Genomic DNA, 22,658 nt, shown 5'->3' with positions numbered 1-22,658 from the left:
ACGGAGTAACAATCAGAACCAAGTGTGTTCTGTGACAACAAGGTATTGAAGACATGACCTGGGGAGGTGGCTTTTCTGTTAGGCCCATGGCAGCTAAGATTACACCATGGAGTTGCTGGTACAAGGGCATTGGAACTGTGTCCCTTGCCTGGCCAGGACAGGTGACAGAGCTCTTAACATGCTACAGAGCAAGAAGGGGACTGAATAGAGCTTCTAGGGAAGCTGGTAACGACACAGCCACAGCTCAGAAGTCAGGACGTGTCCTCAGAAAGCATCCTCACCCAACACCCTGGCTTCCTGAGCCACTTTTGTCCCTGGCTCACCCCATACCATGCCTGACCTATGCTCCAGTCTGAGGGGATCCATAGAGGGGGAGGGCTCAGAGACACTAACTGGCCAGCCCCTTAGATCTCTGTGGGTACACTGCCAGGTAAGGCACAGTTGCTGTTCTGTCCCCTCTAAGTAGACCATTTCTCAGCTGTTCTGTTTACTCTTTGATTTGCTCCCTCTATGCATTTATTTTATTTTTGATTTTCTTGTGTGTCTATATGAACGATTGCCATACATATGCCGGTGCCCACAGAGGCCAGAGGAGCAGGTTGGATACCCTGGAGCTAGACAGCTGTGAGCCATCAGACGAGGGTCCCGGATATCAACCTCTTACTGCTGAGCCATCTCTCCAGACCCTGTGCATTTTAATTTGCTTGGGTGTCTACAAGTGTTAGACCATACGGACTGTAGTGGGCTGACACAGGCCATGCTGGCCCTGAGAAGAAATGCTGTCAGAGTGCCTAAGAGGAGGGACCGGAACCTGTGACAGCTCTGCTGTGAGCCCTCAAACATTCCACAGGAGGTACAAGTTACTTCCTAAGGCTGCGGAAACTCCCATGAACTATTCTGGTCTTGACCCCAGCTCCTCCCCCTGCGGTGTGTGAGTCCCTGGACATACGGGTTTTCCTGGAAGCTGGCCTCTTTATTCCCATGGCCTTTCCTTTTCTTTTCAGGGGACCTCTCCAATTCTACTTCTACCTGGCCCCCTATTCAGGCCCTAGGATGTCCCCGGCCATAGCGCAAGCCACTTTGTTACTGATCTTTGGGCGCTGGGTTTCAAACTCTCCAGTGGTTTAGTACTGGAGATCAGTTGTGCTGCATCTGGTGCTAACGTAGGCTTGCTTCGTCTCCCACTTGTGTGTTGAACGCATACGTGCATATATATGTGTGCGCATATATGAATGTATGTTTTAGTGGAAAGGAAAATCGAAAGTAGCAACCCGAATCCTAAGTCCCCATCTATCAAGCATCTATGTATGGCTTGCAGGCTGAGAAATGTACACAAATCATTAAATAACAATTATCATAATTAGCGGGGCACGCACATGACTAATCACCCTTGTGCCCAGCTCTTCCCATGTACCTTGCCAGTGGATTGATGGATATTGTGAGGCTATATAAGAAGAAGATGGTGTCAGGTCTCTTTGGGCTTCTTTACTCCAAGGCCATGTTCTTTCTCAGAGAAGGTGTCACGATTACACTCTCTGAGGCTACCAGTTCCTGCTCCTCAGTCACCCTCCACCTAGGATTCAAGAAAAGCACCGTGCCCACCAGCAGTTCAGGGGCAGCCGTCGTCAGGCACGCAGGCCAAGGCTTCTGGGTTCAGCAGTGGGCAAGCGCTGGTGTGCCTAGAAACCAGAGTGCATCTTTCCCCTGCATGCTTCTCTGATCTCACGAAGCTTGAGTCTGCCCTGCCAGCTCCCTGTAGCCCTCACCTTATCAAGGGCTTCAAGGGCAGGAACACTGTGGCAGCAGGTGGTTTAAAGTCACGGATGGCTGGGGCTACAGCCTATGAGCACATATTTACAGTTGCTATGATACTAGGATGAAGGGGGGATATCTGACTTCTTTTTCTAGTCACCAGGAGCCAGCCACTCAGAATCTACCGGGGCTGTGGTGACATACAGCCTCTTGAATCCTCTCTGTCCATTTAAGAGTCTCTTTCTGCCTTTCAGAGGTACTGTGGAAGGAAGAGAGACTATGTAAATCTTGGACCCACCTGTTCATCAGCTATTGGTGGCCTCTGCTGTCTGTCTTTGGCTAAGGCAGTATTAGTTTTGCAGCCCCTTTCTAGAATTCTGCGTTAGGCAGGGCCAATTTACCATCTGTACAGCAGAGACTTGGAACTTCTTATAAAACTGAAGGGAAGATAAAAGGCATCGATGGCCAGCGGTACACTGACAAGGGCCAACCAGTTAACCGGTCCCGATAATGCAACCAACTGTGGGTCCCAGGTGAACGCCCGTATGTTCTGAGGATAGAGCAGAGCCTAGGCCAGGCTCACACATAATGCTGTGGGGGAGGTGAGGTGGAGGTGGAAGAATTGTAATAGACCAATAGACCTCCTAACAGTGCCACACCCTGGACTGAGCATGTACAACCCATCACAGGTACCATGACTAGAAGTGGAGAGCACAGCCAACTGGACTCTGGTTGGACACAACCCGACCAGGGCAGGTTGTCTACTGGCCTCCGCTATACCCCAGTGTCTCATGTCTTTGAATGTGCTGCCTTGGACCTGTGCCCTGGCAGCCCTCAACAGACCAGGCCTGGTGCTGTCTGTACCTTCCGTGAGAGACGCAGCCTACTTAGTTACTACTTAGTTAATGGTGAAGATGGTTGCAGGATATCTGAGCTGTGTTTCCCACTCCCAGGACAGTGCTGCCCTTGATCTGGTGAGTGGGTTCTGGATTCCTCTGGTTGTTTCCTGTTTGAGAGCAAGCCATATGGCTCTCTGTAATCCTTATGTCCAGAATGTCCAGAAGACTGTCGAGCCTTCCCTTCAGGACTGGAAACGTGAATTGGGCCCCAACTCTGCGGCTTAAAATTAGCTCTCTCAAGTCTGTTTCTTTCCCAGGAGGAGGGCTGAGTGGATGCCCAGGCACTTCCATGGGCTTTGCCTAAGCAAGAGGTATACAGAGAGCCCGAAGGTGCATAACTCTGCCTTCTCTTTTCCCTTTGGAGGCAGTTAAATTTTTCTAACCTCTCGTTTGCAGCTTACCATGTTGACTGCGGGAGAACTTTTCCTCAGGGCATCTGAGCAGGTGCCCAGGGGACACGCTAAATCCTTTCCATTTCCCCCAAGACCATTCCCTGTGTGCCCGAAGCCTGCCCAGTCACTCCTCCAACTCATGTCCCCAGGAAAAATGCTCTCTCCACCCACCTCTGCCTGGAAGCAGCTTGCCTGACCCTTAGGCTGTGAGGTGCCTTTCTCCCTGTGTGCCTGGCTGCCAAAGAGACAGGGCAGACCCACTATTGGACTTCCTGGTTGTTAAAAAATATGAAAAGGTATTCAGTAAGTCTTCACAAACCATTTTCTGGTAGGTCTTTAAGAGGTGAGGAGGTGGCGGGTATCTCCCCTGGCTCTCCACAGGGTGATCACAAGTAGGAAGGCCCTTGGAAGTCTCAGCTGTTCACCGGGCACAGCGGGTATCTTTACAGTAGCTGCTGTCTTCCCTACCACCTGCAAAGAGGGAATTGCTGCCTCTAATTTTAGGAATGAGAACACTAAGGAGGATCTATGACTGACCGAAGAGGTTGAGTCACACAGAAGAAAAATAACCCCCCAGGCTCCTTCCTCTCCCAGAAGAAATCAGTCTGTCCTTATAGATCATGTAGGTCCCCAACTTAGTATGTGTGGGAGGACCCAGCTGCCCTCAGGTGACAGGGTCCATTTGTCACAGATTTCATCAGACAAGGACCCTGCCTCATATCCTTCCACTATGGGCCTCCATATCACCCATTGAACACCGCAACTCTCAGTGTTGTCCTTGGCAGCCTTCTGCTGCACACCTCACACCCCACCTGAGTCCTTAGGCTCAGCAACGCTGATCAGTGCACCGGATTCACTGCCGGAAGCAACACTTAGGGTGATGCTTCATTGATCTCTCCGGTTCTTTTTGCTCAGAATGGCTCATGGCTGGAAGGTACCTGCGAGTTAATCTAGTCTAATTGTTCTAACTAGGATGTGCCTCAGCAAACTACAGGAAGCCTTCTAAATGGACGGGTGAGCTGGGAGGCTTGGGATTCAGTCCACATCTTCTCTCTGGTGCTACGGGAAGTGCAGGACCTGTCTTCTGGTGTCCGTTCTTTTCTCTCTTCTTTTTGCCTGCTATAAGGAGGGATGATAGCTGTCTTGGGTCACAAGTTGATAGACAAGTTATCTGGAAGCACTTGCTCTCTGTAAACTCCCCCAGAGAGGACAGTTCCACACAAGAGGAAAGAAATGCACTTCCGTTTTGTTTGATTCATGGAGAGGAAGTCTAGAGCTGCCCTTTGGGAGTCAGGTGCTGAGTGTGAGTTTCTGTATCTTTTGTGTTTCCAATGCTTTATACGTCCTCTGCAGTGCCCACTAAGCTCGTGTTTCCCTTGCAAAGTCATACGGAGAAACACGCCATTAGTCACATACAGTTAACAGACATGTATTCCCCCAAGTGATAAAGGTACCCTAGTCTACTGATAACTAGCTCTGTGACTCTGAGTTCTTTGGAACCCACTGTGCAGTGACAGTGTTTGACTGGATGACCATTCATTTCTAATAAACCCTGAGGCTGCCTGAAGCTCTGAGAGGAACCCGTGTCCATGTGGGGGTTCAGGATATATACGTCTAACTGGCTGAACTCACCTTACAACAACACCGGTTGAAGGGTGACCAGAAAGAGGATGGAATTGGGGTTGACACAATAGTATAGTTGGAAGCAAGAGCTCCTTATGCAGTGAACTTGGGGTGCCATGTTATTATGGATGGTGAAAATTCGGTTCCCTTGTTATTAGGACTTAGAAGGGAAAACTCAGTTCTAGTGGCTGGGAAGCTCTGAAAGATGACATCACACTTCCCTTTGTTCTTCGCCAATGGTGGGCACTCTACATGCACCACCTATTCTTTACAGAGAGAAATTTGGTACAACTTCAGCTAAAAGGCTAATGTTTCTTCCTCTCTTTCTGTGCTTGGGAGTAGAACCGAGGGCCTTATTTGTGTTAGCTAGACAAGTAGGTGCCACTGAGTTACATCCCTAGCCTTTTGGGGGTGGGTATTTTAAGAACAGTCCTTAAGTATGCCTCCAAGGCATACTTAACTTGAACTTTCAGTCTTCCTGCCTCAGCTTCCCCAAGTATCTGGGTTTAAAGGCCTATAGTACCACCAGGCTGAGCTCAGGGCAGCTGAGCTCATGGTAGCTTGATCTAGAATCAGGACTAGCTGGATAAGGTATTGGTTGCTTTGAATAGAGGATAGTGGCTGGGATTTCCTGTCTCCTATATAATTCCTGAACTTTGGAGGGCATTCTAAGCAATGTGATCTCTTACTGCTTCTTGTCCTGGTTAGTAGACTCTCCTAGTTAGTACTTAGCTCCCATGGGTGGACACTTTCTGTCCTTGGACTGTGGTCTGATGTAATTCTCAGGATAACATCACAGCAGTCCCTGGGAGACTAGCTTCCACCAACCCGCAACGCACACTTTGCTTTTTATTTTAGTTCGATCAAAGTTACATAGTCTCGACTCCAGAATGGATGCTACAGTGAGCTAAAGGCGGAGATAGATGGATGAAGTCAAGCCATAAATGCAGCCCAGATTGTCAGGTGCCTGCACTTTTCCTAATTGAAACTCCTCATTCCAGGGTGGGAATGTGGCAGCCATAGACTTGACAAATAGTTTCTGGTGAAAGTTGGGTTCTGCATCAGCAAATTTTCCTAGGGTCTGTTCTTGGGGCATTTATTTCCATCCTGCTATGGATTGAAGCTGATGACTAGAGTGGGTTTTCCTGGTGTCATCTTCCATTAAAAAGTCATTTTAAATATTGTTGATGCATCCTTATTGGGCCATTGATCACCGGGAACGTGCATTTTGACAGCAGAGGTAAAACAAGATCACTTAGCCACCACGGAAGGACTAAGAGCAAGTGACATGAAGAAGAGCTTGTCTGTGCAGGAGTCAGGTGACATTAAGTGCCACGCGTGGCTGTCCCTGTCCTATTGTTACCTGTCTGGTTGATTTGTTCAGTGGTAGCAACAGCTTCATGAGCATTAGCACAGCTGGCTCTGGTGGGAATCAAGAACCCCTGAGAAGCAGGGTGAGCGTGCAGTACCTCAGGGTCACTTGACCTCCACTGAACACACAGGCACACAGTCCCTTGCTAGATGCTAACTGCATATTCCAGCCTTTTAGTCTTGACACATTTTCTTTCCCAGAATCATGTGTTTTTCTTGTATTTGATGTTGGAAAGGCTTTGATGAATGGGTCGGCGTCGTCAGCAGGGTCTTTTCTTTAGTTGTATTCATTTTCAAGCCTAGAACCTGGGCTGGATTAGGTCGTGTTTTAATAGTATAATGGCTGTGTGCCGTACCCATGACCCAAGTGTGGCCTGTGCACAGGGAGTGCTTCCTTCCTCTGTGGTGTCTGTACCTGCTGTCACATTGTCACTGCAGTGGAGAAGCATTGTGGTGGGCTTGTTGATAAGCAGCCTCTTTGTACCTGCTACCGAGAAAGCCTGTCCTGTTACAGATATTCCATGTCACCTGACCTCACTTGTCGCTTCAGATTCTTCAAGTGTCCTCCTACCTCAAATACTATCAATTATTAATGGGGATCATTTTGGCAGTGCTAAGCCAGTTCTTCTAATCTCTGGATGTGGAATGCTTGTGTGATGATGGGTGCATAGTGGAAACTGTTGAGTGTGTATGGAAAAGATACATACAGGTCCACGTGTACGTCATAAAACTTATATCAAAGGAAAACAACACTGGAAGGGGGCAAGAACTAAAATAAGGACAGCCAGTCGAAGGCTGTATGTGATGTTCCTATTACAACAGTCTTTGCCGTGAGTCGATCATCGGCCATTAGACGGGCTTTGAGGAGGGGCTACAGAAGGGTCCGTGATTTCCTCAAACAAATTCATTTCAACTCTAGGAACTTACCCAGCAGGGTGAGATACTTGGATTTGTGTAACATAAAGGCATAGAGGATAGGAATGCAGGAGCTGCCTGCAGGGACCTACCTTCATGTAGATGTCCAGTGGACAGGGCTGGAATGCATACACGTGGGGAAATCATCTCATGTTTAAGGTTCAGTGTCCTAGTCAAGAAACAAGGGGTTAACATTCAAAGCCGCAAAGATACCTCAAAAATAAGGGCTGACTTTCATTACACTCTTTAGTGCACGAAATGACATTTCAAATACTATAACCCCGAGACCCCATAAAACGTTATGATGTCCTGCGAAGACAGTTCCATTACTGTTCCCATTCTACTGTTAGAGAGCTGCGAGCTTGAATTCGGATGCAGAGGGCAACCCATTTAGCTGGGTTGTGATTTCTCCAAGGCTCTAAATTACATAAGATTAGGAGAGAGTAGCAGTTTTACCCTGCAACCTTTATGCAAACCGCTTGGCCAGACGGAGTTATCAGAAGCAATTTCTAAAAACAACAGCGACAAGTCAGTGAGGAAGGGAAGGTTACATAATAAACGGCGCTGGGACAATCGGTTAGGTACTCAAAAAAAATATTAAAGAGGTTTAGATCTGCAACTCATCCAATTTGCCACAATGTATGTAGTCTGAGTTAATTAAGTAGATTAATGGGAAAAGAAGAAGAAAATAGGAGTGAGTAGCAAATCTTTGCCTGAGGTCAGCCTTTAGATAGCTCCGGACAAAACAAGAGGTTACAAATATTGACCCCAGTTTGCACTTCACCATGTTAGAAACATCGCCATCAGAAATAAAGGAGCATATCGAAAACTTGAGAAAGTGCTTACCACAAACATAACATTTTCCTTAATATTAAATTGATATTAAAATGTGCCTAAAGCAATAAGAGACGCCAAAGAGGTAAGTAGGCAAGGGAGCCTACTTGTTTCAATCTCTACGATTCTAATTTAAAAAGAAATACCATACTGTTATTGAAACTGTACATCTGTATTTTATATACATACATGTCTGTGGTTGTGTGTGCAGGATTAAGAAGTAACACCCCTCCATAGCCTCTGTCATCAAGACCTTCCTTGGCTCTCCACAAAAAGGAATCAAAATCAAAGTTCCTGCAGGAGAACCCTGTAGTATCTGGTGTGAGAAAGTTTCCAAGAAGGATAAGAGGATAAAGCTGTAGCAAAGGGCACAGGCCAGTTCTGAGGAACCTCCACTGGTCTGCTCTGAGATACTTAGCTCAGTGAGAGGAGCAAAGATATTAACAGACTAAACAGGAATCCTTGAGTCTATACTGATATAAGTGAATCAGTGAATTAATTAATGGTGGTGAAGGAGGGAAACGTCACCATGGGTCACACTAGCATTAATGAAAATGGTGTTCAAATGTCACCCACCCCTTGGCCACCATCCCATGGCTCCTAAAGCATCATCAACTTTATACGTTAAAACTAGATGGTCTGTGAGTGAGGTATGATGTTTGTATAAATTATTGATATAATTGAGCATTAACCATTCAGTGGAGAAACTAGACATCACCTTACCCAAATGAGTAAAGTTAACCTCAGCACTCCTGGACACACCAACACCACAGAGCTCTGGATCACCCCTTGAGATGATCACAATAGCACATCTGTGGTAGACTTGCCCCAAGCACACAGTCTTCAACTAATCAGGAAGAAATAACAGACAAATCCAGACTGAGGGATAGTTTGCAAATATCTCTGTGTAATCTTTTCTAAATGCCGTGGTCAGGGGAGGCAGAGCCCGAGGGAACCATCGTATATTAAAGAAGACTGAATATGTAACAGCTAAATGTGAAGCATAATCTTGGATGGATTCCTAGACTAGTTTTTTTTCTTTTGAGCTATAAAGGATATGGAGTAAAATTTGGGTTTTGCAAGATGGATACCATCTTGCATTAATAACAGTTTTCTGATTTTGCTAATCATGTATTTTGAGAATCCTGGCATAAAAAAGGCATCATATTTGGAACTCACTCTCAGATGAGTCAGAAAATGTATATGTATGTATGTATGTATGTATGTATGTATGTATGTATGTGTATGTATGTATGTACAAGGTTGATATATATATATATATATATCTGTCTTATAGAAACTGTTGGAGCAAAAATTAAAAAAAAACTGTTAACAAATGGGCAATTGGCTGAAGGGGAGGTGGGATGTTTCACCATTCTGACAACTCTTCTGTAAATCCGAATGATTTCAGAACTAAAAGTAAAAACTACAATTGTAAGGATAAGTCACAAAAGGATCAGGCTGTGACAGTGACAAGAGCAGGAACTCTTGAGGACTGTCAACAGGATTGGTGTGGTCTGGGAATACAATTTGCAAGTTTGTATTGGGAGCCTTACAAGAACTCATTACCCTTAGCTTAGCTACCTTACTAAGAAAACATGCAAGTTTATCTCTAGTGCCCCTTGAGAGACAGTTGCTGAAGTCATGGAGACAGTATAGAGTGTAGCCTTGATGGGACATGGTGGGCTGTGGCAGGTACTGTGGAATCTCATTTACCATGGATAGATGAGGGAAATAGAAGTGGAGAGAGAAGGGTCTACAGTAAGGCCAGTGTGTAAGTAGAGATGAAGCTGGGACCCAGAGTGGCACTAGGTAGTTCTGTAGCTTCCTTTGACTAAAATACACATATAAAGAAAATGTTTTCTTTGTTTCCAGTCTATGATGAGGCTTACCCACTGCTCTGGGTCAGGTTGGGTCAGTGACAGGGAGCATGAGTGGCAGTAAAACTGCTTACTTCATGGCCAAGAAGATAAGAGAAGGGCTTGAGTGAGTCCTACAGTATTCTTCAAGAGCATGGCCCCAGTGACCCAACTCTTTCCCATTAGGCCCTATTGCTGAAGATCCCACCACCCGTCAGTGGCACAAAGCTGGAAACCAAGCCTCTAACAGATGAGTCTTTGTGCGGAACTCTTTATCTAACCCTTAGGAGTGACTCTAAAACCCATACTTCTCAGTGACCTCCTGGCTCAGGAGAGCAGTAGGTGAACTTGTGTTCTCCCATCGTTCTCTGATCCTGAGTAGTCAATTTATATGTATTGTCCCTTCTGACACTCTTCCCTGTCTTGAAAGGCAAGGTTACTTCAAATAGCCTCTTCCTAGTTGTAAACTCCTTTCCCTTGGGTCGCCCCACATCTAGTGAAATTCTCCATTAGGCCACCCTCACCATTTCCTATCGCACCTGATAATGAGGTGCCACTGCGTTACTGTAATTTGGCTCATAGTAATGACACTGCAAGCTTTGAGATGAGCTAAAAGCAGGGAAATGTTTGCCAGGGGTTGACTCTGAAGGACACCATGTTGCCTCATTAATATGGCTCAACTCCCATCTGGTAGTCAGGGCAAGTTCTCCAGGGAGGAATGGTGTTGGAGCACAGCAAGCATGGGCTTTGATACCCAGTCTGTTGGGACTTCATGTCTTCATAGCTGTGCGGTTTCCAGAGATTTGTTGATGGCTACTTTTACTGTTAAAGATAACAAACTACCTCAAGCTTTAAATGAGAGGGCGCACACCAAAGACCCGTCTTAACCAGCTCTTACCAATTATGTGTCCCTCCTGGTTAAATGGTTATGTTATGCTTTTGAGTTTCCCTGCATGCACTCATTGTCTTAAGCTGCGTTTCCAGGATATCTGATTTGCTGTACCTCCATAGACCTATACAAATGTCCTGTGATTGGCGCATCCCACTCAGAGATCTTTACATGTGCTCCCCAATGGGTGGAATCATAGATGATTGAACCGAGCCTGCCAGTCCTGATGTTTCGGCTACAAGCCACGTCTTTCCCTCTACCCCAGCCGACTGGAGTGACTGTGACTACCTGTGATCACCCAGAAGCTTGTTCTCTAAGTGGCCTCTGTGATCTGTGTGTCATAGCTGAGCGGTCTATGCCACAGGCCTGTTGCTTCTACTTTCTGAAGACATCGGGGATTAAAGGCTGAAAACAAATTGCTGTGCTCTTTCTATTGAGAGATGCTCCCAGTCTCTTGGGGACGGTCTTTCTTTTGGTTGTCTCCTCTGTGTTGAGCATGTTAGGCCGACATATCATTGGATGCACAGAAAGTTCCTATGCAATTGTATCGGAAGGAAAAGGGGGTTTTGGTGAGCAGCCACCCCCCAGGTGACACCTCAGATGCTCTGTGCCCAGGAGCAGACCAGCCCTCTTCCTCCAACAAAATCTCGTAGCTCACCACGTGCTTTGCAACTGAAGAGTAAAACCATGTGTGAAAGCCTACCAGGACCCCACTCCGTATAAGCACTTAGCCTGAGAGTATTTCCCCAGAAGACTTAGGGTGGTGATGTCTGTCTGCCTGTTACAGTAGTTTGCACTGGGATCAGTGAGGCATCAGAAGTGAACTCTCATGCTGAGTTCTGAAGTACAGAATCAGAATGAAGTAAGCTCTCAGAGCTGTCACTAAACTACAGAGATGTGCATGCCCTCCACTGACAGACGGTCAAGGTTACTCAAAGGCAGATACTTTTTCAGGACTGAAAAGGTCACGAGTTTTGTTTTGTTTTGTTTTGTTTTTAACAAAGAAGACCTCAAAAGCCTTGAGAGGAAATATAATCACACACACACACACACACACACACACACACACACACACACACACACACAAGAGAAAGAGAGAGAGATGATGGGGGAGAAGAGAGAGAGAGGGAAAGGAGAGAGAAAGAGGAGAGAGAGAGAGAGAGAGAGAGAGAGAGAGAGAGAGAGAGAGAGAACTAAACATCCTCTGTTTCTTAGCAATAATTTCCCAACCTATTTTAAGCCACATTGATTCCCATGGGAGAAACTACCACCAAAGCATGGATGGAGAAGTTTTGCTTCCCTGCCACTGTGTGGAAATGCCCCTGAGCTAATGTAAGGAGGAGTTTTCTAATAAAAACATCCAGGGCACCTTAGAAATCATTATTCTGAGTCTGTCTACTGACTTTCTATATGCTGTTCATCTGCTTTTGCTGACTTCTCGAGGATTGGAGATGATCTTATTAAATTTAAGGTAACATGAACAAGGTCAGCTCTAGTCCGTCTTTGATTTCTATGTAATACAGACAGGGCGATAGTTCCAATACAGAGCCGTGTTTGTCACTGTCCTCTTTTGCCGCTCAGGTACATGACTCCTATTTTTAGCAGCTTTGTGGTATTGTGAATCCCAGACTTCAACCCCCAGTGAGTCAGAAGGTCTGGCTGCCCAGAGATATGTGACTCAGATGACAAGAATAGTCCAATCACCAGGAGGTGAGGATTTAAGGCAAAGCTTTTGTGCTCAGTGGAAACGTAAATGAAAACAGATGTTTAAATAGAAATCTATTGCCCTTCTGGGAAGGCTCTTCTCCCTCATCCCTGAGAGTTTTCATCCTCTTCCTGGGGAGGAACCTGAGTGGCTGGCCTAGATATAGGGCCAATTCATTAGCCATTTCCTCCACCTCAGGAGCCTTCCTGGCAGCCCTAGGGAGAGAATTCTGGGTCACATCAGCATCAGGAATTAACAAAACAATCTCCTCGTGGTCAGAAACGGTGGGCCAGAGAAGCAGAGAACAGATGTGGGGGCAGTCAAGAGACACACGGAGTCATGGGACTTTATCTTCTTAGGGGTAAGAAACTAGAAAAAAAGGTAGATTCTCGAAAAGACGAGAAGAAACAGGTTGATAGTGTCTAGATTGGATAGTGGCTAAGAAATTATCATACTTTATTTATCAATCAGTCCACCCATCCAGCTCTCTTCCAGTCCATCTAGCCAGCTGCCTATCTGGCTATCTACTCATCCAGTCTATCCATATACCCACTCATCTGTTCATCCATCCATCTATCCATCATTCTAATAATCTAGCAACCCAGCAGCCAGCCATCTGTTCATCCTACTATTCATCTATCCCACATCCATATACTCGTCTATTCCCTCCCACCTGTCACTCATCTGCCCTGTCCCCGTTTGTTTACCCACCTACCCATTCACCTATTTTTTATCCATCACCCATCTATCCATCCATCATCCTTTCAATCATCCACCAAAGTGTGTTCACCTGTAGCTCATCCATTTATCCACCCACATAGCCACTTACCCACCTATTGATCGATTTCTCTGTCCGTCTGCCACACACACCATCCATCTATCCATCCACTCACCCATCCATCCATGATCCATACCCCTGTACCTTCATTCTTGCATCCATCCACCCATCCAACTTCACCCATCTATTTTTCCAATCATGCACTCCCCTACAACCTACCCATTTATCCCTCCAACATATTCTATATGGAAATCAGACTATACATTAAGCTCTTTGCTCAGTACTAGGGAACAACATCCCATACCTGAGAAGCCTACAGAATGTTTGGAGGAAAATGGGTACAGGGCAGTCTTGATACAATATGCCTTCCAGGGTTAAAGTTTCATGATTTCAGGTTATCAAATTTGTGCGCTTAAAATATTTGCATCCTCTGAGAGGCTCTGCTCCCGTTGATATGAATTGGCATTCAGGATAAATCATGGATAATTCAGGATAAACCTGGACAGATGAAGCCAGGATCAGTGTGTGTGTGTGTGTGTGTGTGTGTGTGTGTGTGTGTGTGTGTGTGTGTGTGTGTTAGTGTGTACACATACCTTGTAACCCTTCATAGCTCCCTGGAGTTGCCTGTCAGACTTAAGATTAATACCTGAGACAACACATTCTTCTAGTATGGGATTGAGGGGTCTGGGGGTCAATACTTTTCTCCCCCAAGCCCACCAGAGTGAAGATTCTTATCTGGAAGCTTTGGTAGTTGCACTTTTAGCTGCTGTTTTGATTTTCCAGTGTTCCATGAAAGCTCCTGAATCTCTTCCCTAAATAAAAAGTCATGTTTGGTATTTGGTAAAATGTTTGTAGCCTAGTGCTCAACCGAGCAGAACTAAGCTACTGACAAAATACTGTCTCAGCCATTTAATAATAATGGCTAACATTTGTACAGCACTTTACAGTTTAACAAAGCACCTTGAGCACACTCAGCCTCCTGAGCTCTTTGCAGTGGCCCATGGAGGCCCAAGGGCAGGTTATCCCGGGTGATTTACCCATGATAGTATCTGCCCTGGAGAACCCATCCTAGGACCACAGAAGATGAGTGAGGTCACATGGAGACCACAAGGCCAGAAACTGTCCATCTCCCCCCCCCCGAAGGCTTTGATCAGACCCCACATCAGACTCAGTTTTCTCTCTGTCTCTGCTTTCTGCATCCTTCAGTGTCTCCCATGTGGCTACCAGGTCAGACGCCTTCGCTGTTCTCTGCTCCTGCTTTAATGCAGGGATTGCTCTAGGATTAGGTCTATCATCTCAGTACCCTTGTCTTCTCTAAGCGGTCTTTCTTTTCTCACTGCCCCTCTCCCCCACACAACCTCCAGCACATTCTCTTCTCTGCAGCTGGGTGGACTTGGTTGGACCACAGCCTACTCCACTTAGATCCCTCGATTGCCCAGATGCAAGCTGGAGAGAGGCTGATGTTTCTTCTGCTGCACATGTGGTAGAGGGCAATTAATTAACAGCATTCCTCAGGAAGTCAGAGACTTGAAATTAATGAGCTGTGTCTGTGAGCATCACTGTGAGCCAAGAATCAGGTTCAGTAAGATGGATACTGTGGGCCAGAAATAGCTTGACACAGATGCTAGAGGTGGGAAAGGGGTTTGCCTACAGGTCCTGGCTACGTGGCTTTGGGTATATTGGAATCGGGAGTCCTTCATGAAGAAATGTTACCATCCCACTGCCAGGGCAGTTGGTGTAGGGAAAGCCGTCACTTCTTTCCAGTCCCCACTGACCACAGATGATTCCTCTATAAGTGTTCTGGAAGATCTCGCTCCATTGCCCCTGAGGATTGGGTGAGGTCTGAAGAGATAGAGTAGGGACCGGAAGGAGGACTTTGCAGTGGGCTCCAAGAGAAATAGTGATGGGTGCAGCTGTGCATGGGCCAGGGCCTCGACGCATGAGAGTACTGAGGCATGAAGGGTACCCTGGAAGTGGGAGGAGATACCATGACAACAAAGGGACCCCTCCCCCATCCCTTCTCCCAGCTATCACTTTCCCTCAATTCCGGAAAGGAAGCTATCATCCTTAGACCTCAGAAACCTTTAACAGGCTTTATGGGCCAAACTGACCGTCTTACTATGAACTGCAAATTGCCTTATGAGAAAAGATTCTCCTCCTCTTTTTGTTCCCTAGGTTTGAGCCATATCACTTGTTCTGAGGTAAAGAATAAACTTTGCAGTTGGATTCCCCAATTCCTATATAATAGACATAGAAAATTTTAAAGAATTAAAAAGAAAAAAAGTCTTAAACTTCAGGGAACTATGTCCCTTTTAATTTTATTTAAAAATTACTGTTCATTTTATGCGTGTAGGTATTTTCCCTGCATGTATGTCTATGCATAGCATGTGTGCATGGTACCCTCAGAGGCTAGATGAAGGTATCAGGTTCTCTGGAACTGGAGTTACAGATGGTTGTGAGTCACTGTGTGGGTGCTGGGAATTGAACTCAGGTCCCCCAGAAGAGAAGCCAGTGCTCTTACAGCCCCACAGATGTGGCATGTCTTATATAGTCACGTCCTTCAAGTCTATACTAGTCAAGTGTGAAAGCATGTACTTTAAAAAATTCTGCTGTATGTGATTACTGTGCGATATGCCATTTTCCCTTTAATAATATGCCACGAATATTATTCCTTACCATTAAATATAAATCTATATTATTATTTTAATACTTGTGAAAATCAAATTATATAAAGGCACCATAATTAATCTAACCTGGTTCCTGTTTTGAGAGTATTTTGAGAAAGGGCTGTTTTCACTACTGTCAAGAGCATTGTAAAGAAAAACTTTATATTTTTACTAATAACTTAGTAGCACATATAGTTATAGTTATATATAGCAAATTCCATACATGCTTCTTTTGGAAGTTATGTTTAGTGCGCTTTACAGTTGGAGAGTTCTGCACTTTGCTGTATTTCTGTGCCCAAGTCTAGATATGCCACTGTAGAATGTGAGCCCTGGTGCCCCACAGCCTTCCCAGCTGGCTAAGTATCACCTTCAGTCATCTGAAAAAGAAAAATGAACACACAGGATTCCATATTGGAAAAAATGTTTTCTGAACGAACCCAAATCCTTGAAAATTATGACTTGAGACATTCTGAAAGCCCCTGACAAGATCTGGCTAGACCCCAGTGGGGGTGGCATTCTCATGGCTGCCTTTGGTTTAAACAAACACAGCCCTCAGTTGCAGTAGAATTCAGAGAATTTAGCAAGTCGGTCACTGCCTCATCGCCCTGCTTCCTCAGTCTGCTTTGGGCTTGCTTTGGGCTTTTAACGTGATACAAGAGGAGGAGGTATGTGTGAGAGGCCAGTAACGTTCCCCTATGAGCCCTGGAAAAGGCCTATATATGCCACCTCTCCCTTTGTGACCTAGAACAGCCCCTTCTGTCCTCAGTAGGTGGCATAGAGCAGCAGGGGTAGGCTGGACACCGGACAGGGTCCTGAGTTCCACCTTGACCTACGCGCCTTGTGACTGTGGCGAGTGGCCTGCACAGGAGTGTGCAGTCCTCCTGTAAGTAATGGGCTCAGATAACATTTAGAGAGCCCAGCGCAGAGCCGTGGCTCTGTCCTTTCCATTCAGACTAGGGGTCCCCGCATCTGACCTGTGAGCTCTGCATCATTATGGTTCTAGGTTGGATTTAGGAGGGCCTACCATTGGAAACATCAGTTTTGGAGTAGCCAGGGGACTTTGGCTTTCTCTGGATTTGTATTTTACAGCGATGGCCTCAGGCCTTGAGGTTTCTGTGGAAGAAGTGGCCTGCTCACCGTTCCTTGTGCTGAGGTTATGTGGGTTTCTTTAGCACAGGTCTACACTTGTATCCTTGCCTGGGTGATTTTTTTTTTTTAGCTTAGAAAGTGAATTTCCTGAGGGTAGGGCTATGCCTGTTTTGTCTTTTGACACCCCCTTGCCCTCCAGTTATATTTTAGCCAGTATGTGCCTGTGCCCTGGGGCCCACATTTCGGGGTAGTTGTTTAAATGCTAAAAAGTTAGACTGCGAAGGCATATCTTTTGATGGGCCAGCCTCATGGTCTGGCTGCGATGCCTCATTCACTCTCGCTGTATTTCAGCCCAGCATGACCACTGGCATGCTTGTTCCAGAAAAACAACATGTTTAGCTCTGGCTAATAATGACCTAGGTGGAGAGGCATCCATCTCCCCTTCTTTAGGCCAATTTCTGACTGTCCTCCTGCTTCGTACATCAGAGTATGGTGAACCCAGCCCTGTGTTTGGGAAAACCTCTGGGCTATCTACCTATTCTCTAAATATTAAAGCAATAGATGGTTTAGGAAATACCTAGCATTTGAAATAGTCTTAGGAACTTCGTTTCACAAGAGAGATTGGGTGCAGAATGTCTCCAACTGGTCAGGTGAGTTCGCTGCTGTATGGCCCACTCCTCAGTCATTCTACCTCTCCCTCAGTGAGGGAGCAGTATTCTTGGGTCCATTTGGGATCATACCAGCACCTTTTCTTTGTCCTTCTCTGCTCTGTCACTTCTGTAAGGCGCTAATCCAGCCTCAACATCCTGCCGAGTCCTTTCACATTTCCAGCACTTTGTAATTCCATGAGGGAAATTGGTCATCCCTAGTTTGGTTCATTTGTCTTTGGGATACTGTATATCAGTGAGGATGCTAACCAATAGTGTGAACACAGACTCTCTAAGCTCTGGAATGTGAAAGCACAGTGCCTGGCCCATCAGGGTACTGAGCACATTTTAGAAATTAAGTCTCTTGGTCAGCTGTGTCAATTGCTGAAGGCCTTGGGCCCTAGTGGAGTCTCCTGGTTAGAGCATTTCCCTACCTCCTTAAAGAAAGTGAGTTCCCTGTGATCTTTGTGATGCCACACAGGGCTGTCACTGTGAATACCAATGTTCCTAGGATTCACATGGTGCCCTGTAAGAATGACTGCACAAAGTATTTGCTCCAATACAGGGCAAGAGTGTTGTCTATGTGAACACCTATATTTGATTTTTCTACGTTGTCTCTTTCTTGACCGATTTCCTATTGTGTGTCTCCTTGCGCTAACCTCTTCCAATAACCTAGCACTTTCTATATGCATCATTGTATTCAATCTTTCCATCAGTTCTCTTGAGTAAAAGAAAAATGGGAAGGAAAAAAAACAGCCAAAACTTCAAGAGCTGAGCAATGTGCTCAGAGGACTTGAGAGGCAGGTTTGCTGATTGTGACCGGAGATCTTTCCTTCAGCAACTGTTTACCTCCGTGGAGCATGATCCACCATGAAGAGCAGGGTGTAGATGTCTCAGTGAAGGTCTGCAAGAATCTTTAGAGTGTTAGAGGTTTGTGCATCGTCTTTTCTACCTCCCTTTATTTGGATTTCATAGACCTTTTTCTTCATTTTTTCCCTTATGTGTAAGCAAAACAGATGGATAGCGAGGGTTAGCAAAAAATAAAATAAAAAATAAAAAATAAAACAAAACAACCAACAGAACTAAAACAAACACAAGATGCCCAATTAAATGTGAATTTTAGAGAACAAGTAATTTTAGTATATTTCATGTGATATTTGGGACATATTTATAAAAATGATTTTTTTTTCTGTTCTCTATATCTAGCTAGCACTTTTTTTTGAGGCACCAATAACAACACTCTGGCACAACAAGCAGTCCAGAGTTTTTGTAAATTTCCTTTAGGTGACTTGAGGGAGTGTGTGGGCTGGGACTGTGTTGGAGGATTGCAGAATCTATCCTGTTAATTAGATAAAGCTTTCTGGAAAAGATGGGACTTGAGCTGGTTTACATGGCAATAGGTGATCTGTTTTGTAACTGGCTGCAGAAGGAGCTACTAGTACAGTCACTATGGAGAGCAGCACAGAGGTTCTTCCAAATAGCAAAAAAGCAGATCTACCCCCATGATCCATTTATGCCATCTCCTAGTATACATCTTAAAGGAATTAACTCAGTACACCAACGATACACCTTCATGGCATGTCTGTTTTGGCACTGTTCACAATAGCTAAAACGAATGAAGAATATATACAATGGAGAAAGAATTATTAAATCACGAAGAAGAATAAACCCTCATTGGCAGCAAAATCGTGGGAACTAGAGAACACCATATTACGTGGAATAAGCAGACATAGAAGGATGGGTACTACACGTGTTCTTTGCCATGGGCAGAAGCTAAAATAGGGTAGTCTAAAAGTAGACCAGAAATTACTAGAGACTGGGGAGACCTATGGGCTGGTGTATATATGCATGGGAATATCACAACAAACTCTAATCTGTTTTATTAACGTGCATTAATGAAATTATATTGTAAGGTGTTTTGAAAGGAACTATTCCTATGACAAAAGAAGAGGAAAAAGAAAGGGGCTTCTTTATAAGCCCAACAGGTTTCTACTTTGCTAGGAGTATTTTTTCGGGAACAGGGCAAAGTTTGCTTCCTGCCCCATGATGTGAGCACTTGATGCTCATACTGGAGATGGGAAAGGCCACTCCCCTCACACGTGCTCAGGTAGATCGAAACACCTTGAGCTCCTCAGATGACACACTTCCCTGCTATGCACCTGCTCAGCTGTGGTCACACAGTCAGGACCAAAACACCTCAAGCTCCTCAGATGACATATTCCCCTGCTGTGTGTCGGCTCAGCCTTGGTCACACAGTAAGGCCACTGACAGTATCTTTTAGGAAGTCCAGAGTTTCTTGAGATCTAAGAAATCATATCTCCCCTAGGACGTCTCTGTGAATTCTCCCAGACATGCTCATAAGGATGGTTGTTCCCTGCTTTTAAAAAAATGTATATGGGATTCTCTGATGAAGGGGGTACAGAAAAGAAAGGTCTCAGGTGTGCAAGTGTTGCTTGCCCTGTTTTTGGGGCATCTGAAGAATGAGGCTTGCCCTGGGGCCTCCCTTCTAGGGAGGAAGGGGCATGCCCCAGGCTCTTGTCTGAGTCTTGTCTTTCTTGGAGAGGTGGTGTATTTATAGTTTTAAATATTTATAAACCAAACAATGCATTTTTCAACTTATTTTATCAAGTGTTAATTGTATACCAGGCGCATATGGATGGGCACAGTCTAAACTCTTCCCTCAGCTGGTTCTTGGGTGCTGGCGCTGATGCCACCTTGGGATGGAGCAACTTCTACTCCTCTCAGGTGGGTCTCCGTGAACTTGCCATGTGTGTGTGTGTGTGTGTGTGTGTGTGTGTGTGTGTGTGTGTGTGTGTGTGTGTGTATTACAGCAAATTCTAGGCTTGAGACTCATGAGCACCTCTCCCCTTTAAAAAATGCTACCCTAGTCACCTGCTCAATCAAGACCGTGATTATCAACAGTAGAGGGAATTAGATCGATTCCCTTCCAGCTTCAAGACTGTTAAGAGTATGTGCTGTGGCCCCAAAGGAGTAGCTTTGGGGTTTTCCAAGCTTTACAACAGTGTAGACGTAGATTCTAGCCTTTCCCAAACATCTCTGGTCTAAAATTGATGCTAGCAGCCATGTAAGGTCAAGTTGTCTGGCTATGAGCCCATGTCTCTGGGTTTGAAAAATTTGCAGAGGAAGTGCAAGCTCACTGACAACCAGGGGAAAGCTGAGCAGGTCCCATCTCCCCAGTGTGCATTGAAACCCGTGGTGTTCAGTGAAAGGCTCAGTGCCCAGGAACAGGGCGAGTGCTATCTACAATATGGTGGAGGTCACAGAGGTTGATGGGAAGCTTATGGGAGTCTAGAGAGCTGGAGCAACATTCAGAACTTCATATTGTTGGGAATAGTTCCCACTGCAGTTGAAGGCTTGCTGGACCTGACTGCCAGGCCTTCATCCTTGAAGAACTGTATTACAGGGAAGTTATGGCACCTTGAAGAAGGACCAAGGCATAGGGAGATTCTTGGGGAGCCAGGATACTGACTGGTCAGCAGCCTATCCTGGAACGTTAAGGTCAAGTACTTCACTGCATGCATTAATTCTGCCACCCTCGCGTGGAATTCCAATGGTTAGAGTCTGTGAATGGCTGTCTCAGTCAATGTGCATCGTAGTCTTTGAAGAATCTTAGACACTTAGTGTCAGGTAACATAGGGTGCTTAAGGTGCCACCTATGGGGTTGGGGATTTAGCTCAGTGGTAGAGCGCTTGCCTAGCAAGCGCAAGGCCCTGGGTTCGTTCCTCAGCTCCGGAAAAAAGAAAGATGCCACCTATGCCAAGGGGCACCAGGGAAGCCCGGCATCTCTGAAAACTGTCTTGTGTCCTGATCTTGCTGTAGGGGAATGGCCTTCACTGGCCAGGCATAAGATTGCTATCTGTATCCATGAGGCTGTCTGGATTATACAGACTCTGCTCCATCCCTTCCCTGAGCCTAGAACAAACTTCCATTTCCCAGGTCTTGTTCTCTGGGGCTTTGGGGAGTGCACTTGCTACTTTTAAAAGGTGTAACCTTAGCGTAAGGTAGTGAGCAGGCCGGAGAAGCAGGGCACTGCCAGTTTTCTTCAGCTTTTTCTGAAGCTGCTTTCTTTTTTTTTTTTTTTTTTTTTTCCTTTTTTTTTTTTTTATTAACTTGAGTATTTCTTATATACATTTCGAGTGTTATTCCCTTTCCCGGTTTCCGGGCAAACATCCCCCACCCCCTTCCCCTTCCTTATGGGTGTTCCCCTCCCAACCCTCCCCCCATTGCCGCCCTCCCCCCATAGACTAGTTCACTGTGGGTTCAGTCTTAGCAGGACCCAGGGCTTCCCCTTCCACTGGTGCTCTTACTAGGATATTCATTGCTACCTATGGGGTCAGAGTCCAGGGTCAGTCCATGTATAGTCTTTAGGTAGTGGCTTAGTCCCTGGAAGCTCTGGTTGCTTGGCATTGTTGTACTTTTGGGGTCTCGAGCCCCTTCAAGCTCTTCCAGTTCTTTCTCTGATTCCTTCAATAGGGGACCTATTCTCAGTTCAGTGGTTTGCTGCTGGCATTCGCCTCTATATTTGCTGTATTCTGGCTGTGTCTCTCAGGAGCGATCTACATCCGGCTCCTGTCGGTCTGCACTTCTTTGCTTCATCCATCTTGTCTAATTGGGTGGCTGTATATGTATGGGCCACATGTGGGGCAGGCTCTGAATGGGTGTTCCTTCAGTCTCTGTTTTAATCTTTGCCTCTCCCTTCCCTGCCAAGGGTATTCTTTTTCCTCATTTAAAGAAGGAGTGAAGCATTCACATTTTGATCATCCGTCTTGAGTTTCGTTTGTTCTAGGGATCTAGGGTAATTCAAGCATTTGGGCTAATAGCCACTTATCAATGAGTGCATACCATGTATGTCTTTCTGTGATTGGGTTAGCTCACTCAGGATGATATTTTCCAGTTCCAACCATTTGCCTACGAATTTCATAAAGTCGTTGTTTTTGATAGCTGAGTAATATTCCATTGTGTAGATGTACCACATTTTCTGTATCCATTCCTCTGTTGAAGGGCATCTGGGTTCTTTCCAGCTTCTGGCTATTATAAATAAGGCTGCGATGAACATAGTGGAGCACGTGTCTCTTTTATATGTTGAGGCATCTTTTGGGTATATGCCCAAGAGAGGTATAGCTGGATCATCAGGCAGTTCAATGTCCAATTTTCTGAGGAACCTCCAGACTGATTTCCAGAATGCTGAAGCTGCTTTCTATATACCTTGGTGCACAGT

The 22,658-nt window shown here is 45.6% G+C and overlaps 1 protein-coding gene across 27 annotated transcripts in view; it reads left to right on the top strand.

Annotated features, from left to right (window-relative positions):
• The window catches only part of Cacna1c (calcium voltage-gated channel subunit alpha1 C), a 623,916-nt gene that overhangs the window by 311,533 nt on the left and 289,725 nt on the right, over positions 1–22,658 (top strand).

Source organism: Rattus norvegicus, chromosome 4 (genome assembly GCF_021556685.1).
Source record: "Rattus norvegicus strain SHRSP/BbbUtx chromosome 4, alternate assembly SHRSP_T2T, whole genome shotgun sequence".
NCBI lineage: Eukaryota > Metazoa > Chordata > Mammalia > Rodentia > Muridae > Rattus > Rattus norvegicus.
The sequence above is the reverse complement of the archived record's forward strand: the minus strand, read 5'-3'. Positions and strand labels throughout refer to the sequence as shown.